This window comes from Brachyhypopomus gauderio, chromosome 7 (assembly GCF_052324685.1).
Source record: "Brachyhypopomus gauderio isolate BG-103 chromosome 7, BGAUD_0.2, whole genome shotgun sequence".
In the NCBI taxonomy this organism is placed as follows: domain Eukaryota; kingdom Metazoa; phylum Chordata; class Actinopteri; order Gymnotiformes; family Hypopomidae; genus Brachyhypopomus; species Brachyhypopomus gauderio.
The window spans coordinates 29,209,133-29,225,021 of NC_135217.1; positions in this window are offsets into that span (position 1 = coordinate 29,209,133).

Here is a 15,889-nt window from a genome sequence, read left to right on the forward strand (position 1 = left end):
ACATAATAAATTGTCTGCATTAAACAGTAATTGGTGTGACACTAGTGTGCAATATTCTGTAAGATTCTGTTTGGTCATGTAGAGTTTTCTTTTCACCTACTGCTTGAGTCCACATCAGGTTGTTCCAAATGGACAGCAGAATCCTTTTCATATCTAAAAGGTAAAGACATTGAAGAGAATTCGATACAGGACACCAACATTTTTATTACTGAATCATGATTGATGCAATGACATTTTATATTTTTCACTCTTTATGAGTTTTGGCTGACTTGGTCTTTTTCGTTTTTCCACCCATACCTTTTGAGCACAACTCGAACGGAACAGCAGAGGACAGAACAAGCATTAGAGGATGAAGGTAATCAAAGAGACATTGAATACAACATGTGTACATAATAAATTGTCTGCATTAAACAGTAATTGGTGTGACACTAGTGTGCAATATTCTGTAAGATTCTGTTTGGTCATGTAGAGTTTTCTTTTCACCTACTGCTTGAGTCCACATCAGGTTGTTCCAAATGGACAGCAGAATCCTTTTCATATCTAAAAGGTAAAGACATTGAAGAGAGGTTGATACAGGACACCAACATCTTTATTACTGTATCATAATTGATGCAATGACATTTTATATTTTTCACTCTTTATGAGTTTTGGCTGACTTGGTCTTTTTCGTTTTTCCACCCATACCTTTTGAGCACAACTCGAACGGAACAGCAGAGGACAGAACAAGCATTAGAAGATGAAGGTAATCAAAGACACATTGAATACAACATGTGTACATAATAAATTGTCCGCATTAAACAGTAATTGGTGTGACACTAGTGTGCAATATTCTGTAAGATTCTGTTTGGTCATGTAGAGTTTTCTTTTCACCTACTGCTTGAGTCCACATCAGGTTCTTCCAAATGGACAGCAGAATCTTTTTCATATCTAAAAGGTAAAGACATTGAAGAGAATTCGATACAGGACACCAACATTTTCATTACTGAATCATAATTGATGCAATGACATTTTATATTTTTCACTCTTTGAGTTTTGGCTGACTTGGTCTTTTTCGTTTTTCCACCCATACCTTTTGAGCACAACTCGAACGGAACAGCAGAGGACAGAACAAGCATTAGAAGATGAAGGTCATCAAAGACACATTGAATACAACATGTGTACATAATAAATTGTCTGCATTAAACAGTAATTGGTGTGACACTAGTGTGCAATATTCTGTAAGATTCTGTTTGGTCATGTAGAGTTTTCTTTTCACCTACTGCTTGAGTCCACATCAGGTTCTTCCAAATGGACAGCAGAATCTTTTTCATATCTAAAAGGTAAAGACATTGAAGAGAGTGTGATACAGGACACCAACATTTTCATTACTGAATCATGATTGATGCAATGACATTTTATATTTTTCACTCTTTATGAGTTTTGGCTGACTTGGTCTTTTTCGTTTTTCCACCCATACCTTTTGAGCACAACTCGAACGGAACAGCAGAGGACAGAACAAGCATTAGAAGATGAAGGTAATCAAAGACACATTGAATACAACATGTGTACATAATAAATTGTCTGCATTAAACAGTAATTGGTGTGACACTAGTGTGCAATATTCTGTAAGATTCTGTTTGGTCATGTAGAGTTTTCTTTTCACCTACTGCTTGAGTCCACATCAGGTTCTTCCAAATGGACAGCAGAATCCTTTTCATATCTAAAAGGTAAAGACATTGAAGAGAGTGTGATACAGGACACCAACATTTTTATTACTGAATCATGATTGATGCAATGACATTTTATATTTTTCACTCTTTATGAGTTTTGGCTGACTTGGTCTTTTTCATTTTTCCACCCATACCTTTTGAGCACAACTTGAACGGAACAGCAGAGGACAGAACAAGCATTAGAAGATGAAGGTAATCAAAGACACATTGAATACAACATGTGTACATAATAAATTGTCTGCATTAAACAGTAATTGGTGTGACACTAGTGTGCAATATTCTGTAAGATTCTGTTTGGTCATGTAGAGTTTTCTTTTCACCTACTGCTTGAGTCCACATCAGGTTCTTCCAAATGGACAGCAGAATCTTTTTCATATCTAAAAGGTAAAGACATTGAAGAGAATTCGATACAGGACACCAACATTTTCATTACTGAATCATAATTGATGCAATGACATTTTATATTTTTCACTCTTTGAGTTTTGGCTGACTTGGTCTTTTTCGTTTTTCCACCCATACCTTTTGAGCACAACTCGAACGGAACAGCAGAGGACAGAACAAGCATTAGAAGATGAAGGTAATCAAAGACACATTGAATACAACATGTGTACATAATAAATTGTCCGCATTAAACAGTAATTGGTGTGACACTAGTGTGCAATATTCTGTAAGATTCTGTTTGGTCATGTAGAGTTTTCTTTTCACCTACTGCTTGAGTCCACATCAGGTTCTTCCAAATGGACAGCAGAATCTTTTTCATATCTAAAAGGTATAGACATTGAAGAGAGTGTGATGCAGGACACCAACATTTTCATTACTGAATCATAATTGATGCAATGACATTTTATATTTTTCACTCTTTATGAGTTTTGGCTGACTTGGTCTTTTTCGTTTTTCCACCCATACCTTTTGAGCACAACTCGAACGGAACAGCAGAGGACAGAACAAGCATTAGAACATGAAGGTAATCAAAGACACATTGAATACAACATGTGTACATAATAAATTGTCCGCATTAAACAGTAATTGGTGTGACACTAGTGTGCAGTATTCTGTAAGATTCTGTTTGGTCATGTAGAGTTTTCTTTTCACCTACTGCTTGAGTCCACACCAGGTTCTTCCAAATGGACAGCAGAATCTTTTTCATATCTAAAAGGTATAGACATTGAAGAGAGTGTGATGCAGGACACCAACATTTTCATTACTGAATCATGATTGATGCAATGACATTTTATATTTTTCACTCTTTATGAGTTTTGGCTGACTTGGTCTTTTTCATTTTTCCACCCATACCTTTTGAGCACAACTCGAACGGAACAGCAGAGGACAGAACAAGCATTAGAACATGAAGGTAATCAAAGACACATTGAATACAACATGTGTACATAATAAATTGTCAGCAATAAACAGTAATTGGTGTGACACTAGTGTGAAATATTCTGTAAGATTCTGTGTGGTCATGTAGAGTTTTCTTTTCACCTACTGCTTGAGTCCACACCAGGTTCTTCCAAATGGACAGCAGAATCCTTTTCATATCTAAAAGGTATAGACATTGAAGAGAGTGTCATGCAGGACACCAATATTTTCATTACTGAATCATGATTTATGCAATGACATTTTATATTTTTCACTCTTTATGAGTTTTGGATGACTTGGTCTTTTTCATTTTTCCACCCATACCTTTTGAGCACAACTCGAACGGAACAGCAGAGGACAGAACAAGCATTAGAAGATGAAGGTAATCAAAGACACATTGAATACAACATGTGTACATAATAAATTGTCCGCATTAAACAGTAATTGGTGTGACACTAGTGTGCAATATTCTGTAAGATTCTATTTGGTCATGTAGAGTTTTCTTTTCACCTACTGCTTGAGTCCACATCAGGTTTTTCCAAATGGACAGCAGAATCCTTTCATATCTAAAAGGTATAGACATTGAAGAGAGGTTGATACAGGACACCAACATTTTTATTACTGAATCATGATTGATGCAATGACATTTTATATTTTTCACTCTTTATGAGTTTTGGATGACTTGGTCTTTTTCATTTTTCCACCCATACCTTTTGAGCACAACTCGAACGGAACAGCAGAGGACAGAACTAGCATTAGAAGATGAAGGTAATCAAAGACACATTGAATACAACATGTGTACATAATAAATTGTCAGCATTAAACAGTAATTGGTGTGACACTAGTGTGCAATATTCTGTAAGATTCTGTTTGGTCATGTAGAGTTTTCTTTTCACCTACTGCTTGAGTCCACATCAGGTTTTTCCAAATGGACAGCAGAATCCTTTCATATCTAAAAGGTATAGACATTGAAGAGAGGTTGATACAGGACACCAACATTTTTATTACTGAATCATGATTGATGCAATGACTTTTTTATATTTTTCACTCTTTATGAGTTTTGGCTGACTTGGTCTTTTTCATTTTTCCACCCATACCTTTTGAGCACAACTCGAACGGAACAGCAGAGGACAGAACAAGCATTAGAAGATGAAGGTAATCAAAGACACATTGAATACAACATGTGTACATAATAAATTGTCAGCATTAAACAGTAATTGGTGTGACACTAGTGTGCAATATTCTGTAAGATTCTGTTTGATCATTTAGAGTTTTCTTTTCACCTACTGCTTGAGTCCACACCAGGTTCTTCCAAATGGACAGCAGAATCTTTTTCATATCTAAAAGGTATAGACATTGAAGAGAGTGTGATGCAGGACACCAACATTTTCATTACTGAATCATGATTGATGCAATGACATTTTATATTTTTCACTCTTTATGAGTTTTGGCTGACTTGGTCTTTTTCATTTTTCCACCCATACCTTTTGAGCACAACTCGAACAGAACAGCAGAAGACAGAACAAGCATTAGAACATGAAGGTAATCAAAGACACATTGAATACAACATGTGTACATAATAAATTGTCAGCATTAAACAGTAATTGGTGTGACACTAGTGTGCAATATTCTGTAAGATTCTGTTTGGTCATGTAGAGTTTTCTTTTCACCTACTGCTTGAGTCCACATCAGGTTCTTCCAAATGGACAGCACAATCCTTTTCATATCTAAAAGGTATAGACATTGAAGAGAGGTTGATACAGGACACCAACATTTTTATTACTGAATCATGATTGATGCAATGACATTTTATATTTTTCACTCTTTATGAGTTTTGGATGACTTGGTCTTTTTCATTTTTCCACCCATACCTTTTGAGCACAACTCGAACGGAACAGCAGAGGACAGAACAAGCATTAGAAGATGAAGGTAATCAAAGACACATTGAATACAACATGTGTACATAATAAATTGTCCGCATTAAACAGTAATTGGTGTGACACTAGTGTGCAATATTCTGTAAGATTCTGTTTGATCATGTAGAGTTTTCTTTTCACCTACTGCTTGAGTCCACATCAGGTTTTTCCAAATGGACAGCAGAATCCTTTCATATCTAAAAGGTATAGACATTGAAGAGAGGTTGATACAGGACACCAACATTTTTATTACTGAATCATGATTGATGCAATGACATTTTATATTTTTCACTCTATGAGTTTTGGATGACTTGGTCTTTTTCATTTTTCCACCCATACCTTTTGAGCACAACTCGAACGGAACAGCAGAGGACAGAACTAGCATTAGAAGATGAAGGTAATCAAAGACACATTGAATACAACATGTGTACATAATAAATTGTCAGCATTAAACAGTAATTGGTGTGACACTAGTGTGCAATATTCTGTAAGATTCTGTTTGGTCATGTAGAGTTTTCTTTTCACCTACTGCTTGAGTCCACATCAGGTTTTTCCAAATGGACAGCAGAATCCTTTCATATCTAAAAGGTATAGACATTGAAGAGAGGTTGATACAGGACACCAACATTTTTATTACTGAATCATGATTGATGCAATGACTTTTTTATATTTTTCACTCTTTATGAGTTTTGGCTGACTTGGTCTTTTTCATTTTTCCACCCATACCTTTTGAGCACAACTCGAACGGAACAGCAGAGGACAGAACAAGCATTAGAAGATGAAGGTAATCAAAGACACATTGAATACAACATGTGTACATAATAAATTGTCAGCATTAAACAGTAATTGGTGTGACACTAGTGTGCAATATTCTGTAAGATTCTGTTTGATCATTTAGAGTTTTCTTTTCACCTACTGCTTGAGTCCACACCAGGTTCTTCCAAATGGACAGCAGAATCTTTTTCATATCTAAAAGGTATAGACATTGAAGAGAGTGTGATGCAGGACACCAACATTTTCATTACTGAATCATGATTGATGCAATGACATTTTATATTTTTCACTCTTTATGAGTTTTGGCTGACTTGGTCTTTTTCATTTTTCCACCCATACCTTTTGAGCACAACTCGAACAGAACAGCAGAAGACAGAACAAGCATTAGAACATGAAGGTAATCAAAGACACATTGAATACAACATGTGTACATAATAAATTGTCAGCATTAAACAGTAATTGGTGTGACACTAGTGTGCAATATTCTGTAAGATTCTGTTTGGTCATGTAGAGTTTTCTTTTCACCTACTGCTTGAGTCCACATCAGGTTCTTCCAAATGGACAGCACAATCCTTTTCATATCTAAAAGGTATAGACATTGAAGAGAGGTTGATACAGGACACCAACATTTTTATTACTGAATCATGATTGATGCAATGACATTTTATATTTTTCACTCTTTATGAGTTTTGGATGACTTGGTCTTTTTCATTTTTCCACCCATACCTTTTGAGCACAACTCGAACGGAACAGCAGAGGACAGAACAAGCATTAGAAGATGAAGGTAATCAAAGACACATTGAATACAACATGTGTACATAATAAATTGTCAGCATTAAACAGTAATTGGTGTGACACTAGTGTGCAATATTCTGTAAGATTCTGTTTGATCATTTAGAGTTTTCTTTTCACCTACTGCTTGAGTCCACACCAGGTTCTTCCAAATGGACAGCAGAATCTTTTTCATATCTAAAAGGTATAGACATTGAAGAGAGTGTGATGCAGGACACCAACATTTTCATTACTGAATCATGATTGATGCAATGACATTTTATATTTTTCACTCTTTATGAGTTTTGGCTGACTTGGTCTTTTTCATTTTTCCACCCATACCTTTTGAGCACAACTCGAACAGAACAGCAGAAGACAGAACAAGCATTAGAACATGAAGGTAATCAAAGACACATTGAATACAACATGTGTACATAATAAATTGTCAGCATTAAACAGTAATTGGTGTGACACTAGTGTGCAATATTCTGTAAGATTCTGTTTGGTCATGTAGAGTTTTCTTTTCACCTACTGCTTGAGTCCACATCAGGTTTTTCCAAATGGACAGCAGAATCCTTTCATATCTAAAAGGTATAGACATTGAAGAGAGGTTGATACAGGACACCAACATTTTTATTACTGAATCATGATTGATGCAATGACATTTTATATTTTTCACTCTATGAGTTTTGGATGACTTGGTCTTTTTCATTTTTCCACCCATACCTTTTGAGCACAACTCGAACGGAACAGCAGAGGACAGAACTAGCATTAGAAGATGAAGGTAATCAAAGACACATTGAATACAACATGTGTACATAATAAATTGTCAGCATTAAACAGTAATTGGTGTGACACTAGTGTGCAATATTCTGTAAGATTCTGTTTGGTCATGTAGAGTTTTCTTTTCACCTACTGCTTGAGTCCACATCAGGTTTTTCCAAATGGACAGCAGAATCCTTTCATATCTAAAAGGTATAGACATTGAAGAGAGGTTGATACAGGACACCAACATTTTTATTACTGAATCATGATTGATGCAATGACTTTTTTATATTTTTCACTCTTTATGAGTTTTGGCTGACTTGGTCTTTTTCATTTTTCCACCCATACCTTTTGAGCACAACTCGAACGGAACAGCAGAGGACAGAACAAGCATTAGAAGATGAAGGTAATCAAAGACACATTGAATACAACATGTGTACATAATAAATTGTCAGCATTAAACAGTAATTGGTGTGACACTAGTGTGCAATATTCTGTAAGATTCTGTTTGATCATTTAGAGTTTTCTTTTCACCTACTGCTTGAGTCCACACCAGGTTCTTCCAAATGGACAGCAGAATCTTTTTCATATCTAAAAGGTATAGACATTGAAGAGAGTGTGATGCAGGACACCAACATTTTCATTACTGAATCATGATTGATGCAATGACATTTTATATTTTTCACTCTTTATGAGTTTTGGCTGACTTGGTCTTTTTCATTTTTCCACCCATACCTTTTGAGCACAACTCGAACAGAACAGCAGAAGACAGAACAAGCATTAGAACATGAAGGTAATCAAAGACACATTGAATACAACATGTGTACATAATAAATTGTCAGCATTAAACAGTAATTGGTGTGACACTAGTGTGCAATATTCTGTAAGATTCTGTTTGGTCATGTAGAGTTTTCTTTTCACCTACTGCTTGAGTCCACATCAGGTTCTTCCAAATGGACAGCACAATCCTTTTCATATCTAAAAGGTATAGACATTGAAGAGAGGTTGATACAGGACACCAACATTTTTATTACTGAATCATGATTGATGCAATGACATTTTATATTTTTCACTCTTTATGAGTTTTGGATGACTTGGTCTTTTTCATTTTTCCACCCATACCTTTTGAGCACAACTCGAACGGAACAGCAGAGGACAGAACAAGCATTAGAAGATGAAGGTAATCAAAGACACATTGAATACAACATGTGTACATAATAAATTGTCAGCATTAAACAGTAATTGGTGTGACACTAGTGTGCAATATTCTGTAAGATTCTGTTTGATCATTTAGAGTTTTCTTTTCACCTACTGCTTGAGTCCACACCAGGTTCTTCCAAATGGACAGCAGAATCTTTTTCATATCTAAAAGGTATAGACATTGAAGAGAGTGTGATGCAGGACACCAACATTTTCATTACTGAATCATGATTGATGCAATGACATTTTATATTTTTCACTCTTTATGAGTTTTGGCTGACTTGGTCTTTTTCATTTTTCCACCCATACCTTTTGAGCACAACTCGAACAGAACAGCAGAAGACAGAACAAGCATTAGAACATGAAGGTAATCAAAGACACATTGAATACAACATGTGTACATAATAAATTGTCAGCATTAAACAGTAATTGGTGTGACACTAGTGTGCAATATTCTGTAAGATTCTGTTTGGTCATGTAGAGTTTTCTTTTCACCTACTGCTTGAGTCCACATCAGGTTCTTCCAAATGGACAGCACAATACTTTTCATATCTAAAAGGTATAGACATTGAAGAGAGGTTGATACAGGACACCAACATTTTTATTACTGAATCATGATTGATGCAATGACATTTTATATTTTTCACTCTTTATGAGTTTTGGATGACTTGGTCTTTTTCATTTTTCCACCCATACCTTTTGAGCACAACTCGAACGGAACAGCAGAGGACAGAACAAGCATTAGAAGATGAAGGTAATCAAAGACACATTGAATACAACATGTGTACATAATAAATTGTCAGCATTAAACAGTAATTGGTGTGACACTAGTGTGCAATATTCTGTAAGATTCTGTTTGATCATTTAGAGTTTTCTTTTCACCTACTGCTTGAGTCCACACCAGGTTCTTCCAAATGGACAGCAGAATCTTTTTCATATCTAAAAGGTATAGACATTGAAGAGAGTGTGATGCAGGACACCAACATTTTCATTACTGAATCATGATTGATGCAATGACATTTTATATTTTTCACTCTTTATGAGTTTTGGCTGACTTGGTCTTTTTCATTTTTCCACCCATACCTTTTGAGCACAACTCGAACAGAACAGCAGAAGACAGAACAAGCATTAGAACATGAAGGTAATCAAAGACACATTGAATACAACATGTGTACATAATAAATTGTCAGCATTAAACAGTAATTGGTGTGACACTAGTGTGCAATATTCTGTAAGATTCTGTTTGGTCATGTAGAGTTTTCTTTTCACCTACTGCTTGAGTCCACATCAGGTTCTTCCAAATGGACAGCACAATACTTTTCATATCTAAAAGGTATAGACATTGAAGAGAGGTTGATACAGGACACCAACATTTTTATTACTGAATCATGATTGATGCAATGACATTTTATATTTTTCACTCTTTATGAGTTTTGGATGACTTGGTCTTTTTCATTTTTCCACCCATACCTTTTGAGCACAACTCGAACAGAACAGCAGAAGACAGAACAAGCATTAGAAGATGAAGGTAATCAAAGACACATTGAATACAACATGTGTACATAATAAATTGTCAGCAATAAACAGTAATTGGTGTGACACTAGTGTGAAATATTCTGTAAGATTCTGTGTGGTCATGTAGAGTTTTCTTTTCACCTACTGCTTGAGTCCACACCAGGTTCTTCCAAATGGACAGCAGAATCCTTTTCATATCTAAAAGGTATAGACATTGAAGAGAGTGTGATGCAGGACACCAACATTTTCATTACTGAATCATGATTGATGCAATGACATTTTATATTTTTCACTCTTTATGAGTTTTGGCTGACTTGGTCTTTTTCATTTTTCCACCCATACCTTTTGAGCACAACTCGAACAGAACAGCAGAAGACAGAACAAGCATTAGAACATGAAGGTAATCAAAGACACATTGAATACAACATGTGTACATAATAAATTGTCAGCATTAAACAGTAATTGGTGTGACACTAGTGTGCAATATTCTGTAAGATTCTGTTTGGTCATGTAGAGTTTTCTTTTCACCTACTGCTTGAGTCCACATCAGGTTCTTCCAAATGGACAGCACAATCCTTTTCATATCTAAAAGGTATAGACATTGAAGAGAGGTTGATACAGGACACCAACATTTTTATTACTGAATCATGATTGATGCAATGACATTTTATATTTTTCACTCTTTATGAGTTTTGGATGACTTGGTCTTTTTCATTTTTCCACCCATACCTTTTGAGCACAACTCGAACGGAACAGCAGAGGACAGAACAAGCATTAGAAGATGAAGGTAATCAAAGACACATTGAATACAACATGTGTACATAATAAATTGTCAGCATTAAACAGTAATTGGTGTGACACTAGTGTGCAATATTCTGTAAGATTCTGTTTGGTCATGTAGAGTTTTCTTTTCACCTACTGCTTGAGTCCACATCAGGTTTTTCCAAATGGACAGCAGAATCCTTTCATATCTAAAAGGTATAGACATTGAAGAGAGGTTGATACAGGACACCAACATTTTTATTACTGAATCATGATTGATGCAATGACTTTTTTATATTTTTCACTCTTTATGAGTTTTGGCTGACTTGGTCTTTTTCATTTTTCCACCCATACCTTTTGAGCACAACTCGAACGGAACAGCAGAGGACAGAACAAGCATTAGAAGATGAAGGTAATCAAAGACACATTGAATACAACATGTGTACATAATAAATTGTCAGCATTAAACAGTAATTGGTGTGACACTAGTGTGCAATATTCTGTAAGATTCTGTTTGATCATTTAGAGTTTTCTTTTCACCTACTGCTTGAGTCCACACCAGGTTCTTCCAAATGGACAGCAGAATCTTTTTCATATCTAAAAGGTATAGACATTGAAGAGAGTGTGATGCAGGACACCAACATTTTCATTACTGAATCATGATTGATGCAATGACATTTTATATTTTTCACTCTTTATGAGTTTTGGCTGACTTGGTCTTTTTCATTTTTCCACCCATACCTTTTGAGCACAACTCGAACAGAACAGCAGAAGACAGAACAAGCATTAGAACATGAAGGTAATCAAAGACACATTGAATACAACATGTGTACATAATAAATTGTCAGCATTAAACAGTAATTGGTGTGACACTAGTGTGCAATATTCTGTAAGATTCTGTTTGGTCATGTAGAGTTTTCTTTTCACCTACTGCTTGAGTCCACATCAGGTTCTTCCAAATGGACAGCACAATACTTTTCATATCTAAAAGGTATAGACATTGAAGAGAGGTTGATACAGGACACCAACATTTTTATTACTGAATCATGATTGATGCAATGACATTTTATATTTTTCACTCTTTATGAGTTTTGGATGACTTGGTCTTTTTCATTTTTCCACCCATACCTTTTGAGCACAACTCGAACGGAACAGCAGAGGACAGAACAAGCATTAGAAGATGAAGGTAATCAAAGACACATTGAATACAACATGTGTACATAATAAATTGTCAGCATTAAACAGTAATTGGTGTGACACTAGTGTGCAATATTCTGTAAGATTCTGTTTGATCATTTAGAGTTTTCTTTTCACCTACTGCTTGAGTCCACACCAGGTTCTTCCAAATGGACAGCAGAATCTTTTTCATATCTAAAAGGTATAGACATTGAAGAGAGTGTGATGCAGGACACCAACATTTTCATTACTGAATCATGATTGATGCAATGACATTTTATATTTTTCACTCTTTATGAGTTTTGGCTGACTTGGTCTTTTTCATTTTTCCACCCATACCTTTTGAGCACAACTCGAACAGAACAGCAGAAGACAGAACAAGCATTAGAACATGAAGGTAATCAAAGACACATTGAATACAACATGTGTACATAATAAATTGTCAGCATTAAACAGTAATTGGTGTGACACTAGTGTGCAATATTCTGTAAGATTCTGTTTGGTCATGTAGAGTTTTCTTTTCACCTACTGCTTGAGTCCACATCAGGTTCTTCCAAATGGACAGCACAATACTTTTCATATCTAAAAGGTATAGACATTGAAGAGAGGTTGATACAGGACACCAACATTTTTATTACTGAATCATGATTGATGCAATGACATTTTATATTTTTCACTCTTTATGAGTTTTGGATGACTTGGTCTTTTTCATTTTTCCACCCATACCTTTTGAGCACAACTCGAACAGAACAGCAGAAGACAGAACAAGCATTAGAAGATGAAGGTAATCAAAGACACATTGAATACAACATGTGTACATAATAAATTGTCAGCAATAAACAGTAATTGGTGTGACACTAGTGTGAAATATTCTGTAAGATTCTGTGTGGTCATGTAGAGTTTTCTTTTCACCTACTGCTTGAGTCCACACCAGGTTCTTCCAAATGGACAGCAGAATCCTTTTCATATCTAAAAGGTATAGACATTGAAGAGAGTGTGATGCAGGACACCAACATTTTCATTACTGAATCATGATTGATGCAATGACATTTTATATTTTTCACTCTTTATGAGTTTTGGCTGACTTGGTCTTTTTCATTTTTCCACCCATACCTTTTGAGCACAACTCGAACAGAACAGCAGAAGACAGAACAAGCATTAGAACATGAAGGTAATCAAAGACACATTGAATACAACATGTGTACATAATAAATTGTCAGCATTAAACAGTAATTGGTGTGACACTAGTGTGCAATATTCTGTAAGATTCTGTTTGGTCATGTAGAGTTTTCTTTTCACCTACTGCTTGAGTCCACATCAGGTTTTTCCAAATGGACAGCAGAATCCTTTCATATCTAAAAGGTATAGACATTGAAGAGAGGTTGATACAGGACACCAACATTTTTATTACTGAATCATGATTGATGCAATGACTTTTTTATATTTTTCACTCTTTATGAGTTTTGGCTGACTTGGTCTTTTTCATTTTTCCACCCATACCTTTTGAGCACAACTCGAACAGAACAGCAGAAGACAGAACAAGCATTAGAACATGAAGGTAATCAAAGACACATTGAATACAACATGTGTACATAATAAATTGTCAGCATTAAACAGTAATTGGTGTGACACTAGTGTGCAATATTCTGTAAGATTCTGTTTGGTCATGTAGAGTTTTCTTTTCACCTACTGCTTGAGTCCACATCAGGTTCTTCCAAATGGACAGCACAATCCTTTTCATATCTAAAAGGTATAGACATTGAAGAGAGTGTCATGCAGGACACCAATATTTTCAATACTGAATCATGATTTATGCAATGACATTTTATATTTTTCACTCTTTATGAGTTTTGGATGACTTGGTCTTTTTCATTTTTCCACCCATACCTTTTGAGCACAACTCGAACGGAACAGCAGAGGACAGAACAAGCATTAGAAGATGAAGGTAATCAAAGACACATTGAATACAACATGTGTACATAATAAATTGTCAGCATTAAACAGTATTGGTGTGACACTAGTGTGCAATATTCTGTAAGATTCTGTTTGGTCATGTAGAGTTTTCTTTTCACCTACTGCTTGAGTCCACACCAGGTTCTTCCAAATGGACAGCAGAATCCTTTTCATATCTAAAAGGTATAGACATTGAAGAGAGTGTCATGCAGGACACCAATATTTTCATTACTGAATCATGATTTATGCAATGACATTTTATATTTTTCACTCTTTATGAGTTTTGGCTGACTTGGTCTTTTTCATTTTTCCACCCATACCTTTTGAGCACAACTCGAACGGAACAGCAGAGGACAGAACAAGCATTAGAAGATGAAGGTAATCAAAGACACATTGAATACAACATGTGTACATAATAAATTGTCAGCATTAAACAATATTGGTGTGACACTAGTGTGCAATATTCTGTAAGATTCTGTTTGGTCATGTAGAGTTTTCTTTTCACCTACTGCTTGAGTCCACACCAGGTTCTTCCAAATGGACAGCAGAATCTTTTTCATATCTAAAAGGTATAGACATTGAAGAGAGGTTGATACTGGACACCAACATTTTCATTACTTAATCATGATTGATGGAATGACATTTTATATTTTTCACTCTTTATGAGTTTTGGCTGACTTGGTCTTTTTCATTTTTCCACCCATACCTTTTGAGCACAACTCGTACTGAACAGCAGAGGACAGAACAAGCATTAGAAGATGAAGGTAATCAAAGACACATTGAATACAACATGTGTACATAATAAATTGTCTGCATTAAACAGTAATTGGTGTGACACTAGTGTGCAATATTCTGTAAGATTCTGTTTGGTCCTGTAGAGTTTTCTTTTCACCTACTGCTTGAGTCCACATCAAGTTCTTCCAAATGGACAGCAGAATCCTTTTCATATCTAAAAGGTATAGACCAGAGGTGGGGACTCGAGTCACAACGTGAATTGTTACCGGGCGGGGTGTAAAATGGACACAAATTAAGTATTATATCGCGATCGATCGATCGCCAGTGGTTGTTGCCAGAGCGAACTTGTAACTCATTGAATCATAGATAAGGATCAGAGGTAAATAAACTAGATTTTTTTTTTCGGCGTGAGAAATCTGGGGGGCCTTATAAGAAAAGGCTCTTCCCCCTACTGTTACCTCATTCATTTGTGGAACTAATAAAAGACCAGCACTCTGTGATCTTAGTGGACGTGGGGGTTCATAGTAGAAAATAAGTTCCTGGAGGTATTCAGGAGCAAGCCCGTGCAGTGCTTTATATGTTAATAATAGAATTTTAAAATCAATACGGGGGAAGAGCCTTTTCTTATAACGCCCCTGTTACGGAACAGCTCCGGACCCTTCCCTGTGGGCGTGCCGCTATGTTGTCTGCGTGTCGTTATGTCCATGTTTGTACTTCCGTGGGTGTGGGTTGTTTGTGAGCGTGTTCGTGGTTACACCTGTGCCTTGTCTCGAGGTCACGTGGGTCTGTGTAATTCACCTATTTAATGTGCGTTAACGCGGTGTCTTGTGCTCGTCTTTGTCTAAAGTTTCGTGTCTGCGTGAGTGTGTCTGTCGTGCTGCTCGCGCTCCACCCGGAGCTTCACATTGTGCAAATAAAACGTGTGTTTACCGTCAACGGCGTGGTGCCTGCCTCCTTCACCTCGCCGTCACAGCCCCCCAGCTTTGGAACAACCTTCCAAATTGCATACGGGACTCTGACACAGTCAAAATCTTTAAGTCTAGGTTGAAAACCCACCTATTTGGTTTAGCGTTTGATAATTAATATCCCCCCTTAGATAAATGTACAGATTCAGGGGTTTATAGACGAAGGGTTTTATGGTAGACTGGGGCGCTGGTGCTGTCGTCCTGTCACTGCTCGTGGTCACTCAAGTTTGTTGACAGGGCAGTGGATGGATGCCATTGTCTCAGAATGCCCCCAAGCCTATGTTACCTTCTG